General features: G+C 45.0%; 1 protein-coding gene and 1 long non-coding RNA gene across 2 annotated transcripts in view; one reads left to right on the top strand and one right to left on the bottom strand.

The window, feature by feature from the left end:
- The window catches only part of LOC138636836 (uncharacterized), a 9,351-nt gene extending 7,753 nt beyond the window's left edge, over nucleotides 1-1,598 (bottom strand). Inside the window, exon 1 of the mRNA XM_069725105.1 lies at nucleotides 1,511-1,598. The gene's annotated coding sequence lies outside the window, so the exon portion shown is untranslated. The remainder of the gene's footprint in view (nucleotides 1-1,510) is intronic.
- A 95-nt stretch (nucleotides 1,599-1,693) lies between these two features.
- Nucleotides 1,694-3,903, top strand: LOC138636843 (uncharacterized). The gene is made up of 3 exons (XR_011312330.1): nucleotides 1,694-1,784; nucleotides 3,189-3,275; nucleotides 3,418-3,903. It is a non-coding gene; the product is annotated as an uncharacterized lncRNA (long non-coding RNA).
- The last annotated feature ends 1,521 nt before the right edge of the window (nucleotides 3,904-5,424 follow it).

The following is a 5,424-nucleotide window of genomic DNA, read 5'->3' on the forward strand; positions in this document are numbered from 1 at the left end:
ACACACACACACACTCTCTCTCTCTCACACACACACACACACACACACACACACACACACACACACACAACCTGCAACACAACAACCTGCTCCTTTTAACACACACAACTACACAACCTGCTGCACAACTACACAACCTACAACAACACAACCAACTGTACAACAGCACAATATACCATACAACAACATGACCGACTGTACAACAACACAACCTACAACACAACAACCTACAACTACACAACCTACTGTACAACAACACGACGACTGTACAACAACACAACAAGTGTACAACAACATGACGACTGTACAACAACACGAGTGTACAACAACACGACGACTGTACAACAACACGAGTGTACAACAACATGACGACTATACAACAACACAACCTACAACACAACAACCTACAACTACACAACCTACTGTACAACAACACGACGACTGTACAACAACACAACAAGTGTACAACAACATGACGACTGTACAACAACACGAGTGTACAACAACACGATGACTGTACGACACAACTGACTGTACAACAACACGAGTGTACAACATGACGACTGTACAACAACACGACTGACTGTACAACAACACGACTGACTGTACAACAATACGACCGACCGTACAACACAACCGACTGTACAACAACACAACAAGTGTACAACAACATGACGATTGTACAACAACACGACGAGTGTACAACATGACCAACCGTACAACACAACTGACTGTACAACAATACGAGTGTACAACAACACAACGAGTGTACAATAACATGACTAACTGTACAACAACACAACCAACTGTACAACAACAATAACAACTGTACAACAACAAGACCGACCGTACAACAACACAACCGACTGTACAACAACAAGGCCGACCGTACAACAACACAACCACCCTGTGTGTGTGAACGTGTGAGGGATGTCACACTGACCACAGTGCAGCAGCAACAAGGAAATACCAGAGAGTGCATTAAGGTCACAGCTTCACTGTGTGGAACAAACCCAGTAAACACAGTGATGAAGAGGAACACTGGAGGGTTTACAGGTGAGTGATGAAGAGGAACACTGGAGGGTTTACAGGTGAGTGATGAAGAGGAACACTGGAGGGTTTACAGGTGAACGTCTGCAAATCAAACCAACCTCATGATGTTTGTTTGTGTCCATAACCCATAAAAATACAGAAAACCAACCTCTCCATCACACCTCTGCGAGCTTCCTCAGCTTCGTACCCACCAACATGTCCCCCGTCCCCCCTCCCCCCGGCCTTGCAGCCAGGCTGGCCGTGCAGGCTACTGCAAATTCCTCAGGATATTACGCAACCCGGGTAATCTGCATGCAATGCAATGCGTGCCCGGGGTATTCCCCCTGCATAGCCGTGCCCTTATAAGATAAGCAAAAGATCAAGTGGCCTGAAAACAGACGGTAAAAAAAAGTCCGCTGTCACGGTGATGTGTGTGAGAATATGTCCGGTAACGTTCCGTTCGTCCTCCCGCTCTTACCGTATGTCTGCGCTCCGACGGCGCGTCTCCGTCTCTCGGAGAAAATGACAACAAGCAGCCCCGCTGACAGGAGATCCGACTCTTCGCTCCGCGCTGAAGCAGCCTGGAGACGGTTGTTAGAAATCCACAAGAGTCGAGCGGCAGCGCGAGGAACCGGGAGGAACCGCGGCGAAGCGAGGCGGAGGAAAAGTTGCGCGTAAAAATGGAAGGAATCCTTTCCGACCGGATCTGCGCTGCGGAGCTCCACTACTGCGGGCAGACACACGGACAATGTGTGCGTCTGCCTGTGTTGTGAGTGTGTACGTGTGCGTGTGTCAGGGTGAAATCAGGAGACACATACACACACGCACACACACACTCGTACGCACACGGGGGTTATTCCAAGCGCCACTTCCCAGAATAGCAGCAGAGGAGAGTGAGAGTGAGAGAGAGAGACGGGGAGAGAGGCGGAGAGGGCGTGTGTATATGTGTGTCTGCCTGCCTAAGTGTGTGTGTGTGTGTGTGTGTGTGTGTGTGTGTGTGTGTGTGTGTGTGTGTGTGTGTGTGTGTGTGTGTGCTGCTGTGACGTCGTCGGATCCCCCAACGCGCAACCAGGGCAGAGGGAGGGGAGGGGAGGGGAGGAGGAGCAGTGGCCGAGGAGGAGGCTGTGTCTGCCGGCACTGAGAGAGCAGGATTCCCCGGTCACCTCTGGAGCGACCTGTCTGTCTGCCTGTCTGCCTCCCGCCTGCCTTTCTGCCTGTCTGTCTGTCCACACATTCCATTATGCATGAATTAAAACTGAACATATTAATATGCAGTCTGCAGTACGAGAAGCAAATCAGATCAGTGTGACGCAATCAGTCAATTATGGGATTGGTCAATCAGTAAAAAACAGATTAAAACAGATTCATTGTTCAGTAGTTTATAGAAAAAAAACATGATTCAACAACTAATCAACACATTAAGAGTATAAATGGTTGATTTAATAAAATTTGTAAGAATATATTAGCTGTACATGTAATCTCTAGACTATATTGTCAGTAATATTCTTCAGCACCATCATCACTGACAGTATTATTGAAATGGTGTTATGTTCAATATATATGCCTGTAACACAAATTCAAATCAATTAATTTAAGTAATAATTTAAGATCATTAGACTCTTGGAAATTAATTTAAACAATATAAAGTTAAATTGAATTAACTTACGTCTCTAAAGGATTTATTTCACTGATAAATATGTCTGAATATGAATATGTCTGGTCCTCCTCCTCATCTGACTGTTCAAGCAATGATGAAACACTTCCTGTTCCCACTGTTGATTGGATTAAACAGATAAATTAAGAAATATGCAAATTAGAAGCACAAAACTCAGTAATGAAGGCATCGTCACGGTGACGACAAGACAACAGGAAGTCACTGCTGTTCAGCATGTTATTGGATGTAAAGCCAGGACTGGTCGTTTTTACACTTCAGTTAAACACCAGAGAAGGTGTGTTCAAGAGCCCGGTTAGCTCCTCCCCCTGCTGAGGCCTGCAGTCGTGATGCTAAGCTAAGCTAACGGAGTCTTGGATGCAGCTTCTGTGCAAATATTCCTTAAACTATTCCTTTTTTTATTTTATGAAACCCTGTTATTGTTAAAATAACTAGTAAGAAGCATGTCTATTCTTTCAGTGTGTATATTTATGTTACTTTTCAGCAGATCAGTGAAGTCGGTGCACTATTGGATGTTCAGGTGGATTGAAACTCTTCCTTTCATGTGTACAACACTCAGCCCAATTTACAGGTGGATATATATACATTTATATATATGCACACATTTATATATATATATATACAAGTGTGTATATGTGTGTGCGTGTCTGTTTGTGTGTGTGCGTGTGTGCTGGCTAGTGATAAGTGGATTAACGTCTGCCATCTCCCATAAGAGGCTCATCAGGATGTGACCTCATCACCAGTGACCCCGGAGTCCCCATGGCGACACCGTGGCAACACAGCACCATGGCGACAGAGAGCTGCAACAGCTCCCAATGCGGCAATTTGCATGTGCTTTTCATACGGAGCACAGCAGGAAGGTGAAGCTGCGGAGACTCTTCGACGTGTACAAAGTGTTTCTAAAGATTCAGTCACCTGTACAACCAAAATACCTGCATGACATCATCTAACCTCTGATCTTCAGAACTGTTTTAATTTCTTCAGATTACTCATAGCTTTAATAATTTGATTTTCTTTCAAGCCAGCTGTCATTCTGATGTAGTAGGTGTTTTTTTTTTTAAATATGCCATTTCACTTTTATGAAACTCCATCAATGTCCTAAAAATAACGGCAGAAAAAAAGATGTCATCTATGATATAAAAAGAAATAAAATGTACTTAATATTGTTTTGCTCTTAAAAATAAACAAAACAACGGCAATAAAATGGACCACAGATGAAATGTTAATGACAAACCTAAGGACAAAAAGATGTATGAAATATACACGGTGGATCTGACCGATCTGATTGGAAACCTGACGACACTACGTCCCGCCCACCGATAGCTGTAACCTGACTGCACCACAGGCCTGTCAATCAAACAGACACGCCCCCAAAAACAGGTCTTCTTGAATCTTCTTTTCTAATGAATGAGGGATTATTTTCAGATGGACCTCCAGAAAACTAAGAAGAAGGAGTGACTTTAGCTAACAACACCGAGATAACTGATGGACACATTTTATTCACTTTGGATTTGATGAGAGAAGTTGAATGGGAGTCTATGGAGCCGGAGGCTTTTTGGAGCCGACCTCTAGTGGCACTCAGCTGCAGTTTTCTTTGTGGATGGGAGCACTGAGACTGAATCAGAACAGATCACCAGGAGCTAAAAGAGTTGATGATCATTCTCTGTGGGTTTAAATTCATATTTCACAGTTAATCTGATTAAAACATGATAAATACTGAGAGGAGCTTTGGGATCACACACTGAGCTTTCTGTAACACAGAGACGTTGTGGTGGCCGTCCTCTGCTCACAGCGAGCGTCAGTAAAGTAACGAGTGTGTGACGGGGAGGGAGACATGTCTCGGGCTGTGAGGTTGCTGGTTGAAGTCCTCATCTCCTTCATTCACACTTCACATTCACTGTACAAGAAAAACAAGCATGAAGGAGGAACCTGCTGTGGAGTTACGGGAAGTGGTGAATAATCCATTATACACACCCACACATACACATACATACACACACACACACACACACACACACACACACACACACACATACACAATAACACACAGCAGTTGCCTCCAGCTTTTGTCCTGCAGTCAAACTGTAATGCTCTGCAACACAAAGCACTTCAGTGACAGCTGACTGATTACTAATGCTTACTCATATAAGCACACACACACACACACACACACACACACACACACACACACTGCAGGACCGCTCCCCTCACCACCACACCTAGTTCACACACACACACACACACACACACACACACACACACACACACACTTCTTAACACACACACACACACACACACATGTACAGCCGTGTATCTTCCATCTTCACGTCTTGGATTCACTTCCTGAAGCCACATTAATCCCTGACTGTGTCTTTACCTGTTCCCTTTGCGTGCGCACGCACACACACACACACACACACACACACACACACACACACACACACACACACACACACACACACACACACACACACCGTACTGAGGTGTGGCCCAGATGTTATGTAAAACTGGGGGTTAAAGGTCACACCAGCGGGGAGATTAGGGTTTCACGAGGCCGTCTTCTGAGGATGTGTGAGAGAGTTCAGAGCAGATAGGAGACACTGAGTTAGCTTGCTGTCTGTTCGGGGTGAACAGCGACCCCTGCTGGTCAGCATCACACGTACACCTAACAGTCCTCATCATGACACTGTTGATCAGTGTCTTCCTGATGGACCCAGCAG

The sequence above is a fragment of the Brachyistius frenatus genome, unplaced genomic scaffold (assembly GCF_029030835.1).
Source record: "Brachyistius frenatus isolate BFR_SWC_R1_liver_20210118 unplaced genomic scaffold, ASM2903083v1 Contig_409, whole genome shotgun sequence".
In the NCBI taxonomy this organism is placed as follows: domain Eukaryota; kingdom Metazoa; phylum Chordata; class Actinopteri; family Embiotocidae; genus Brachyistius; species Brachyistius frenatus.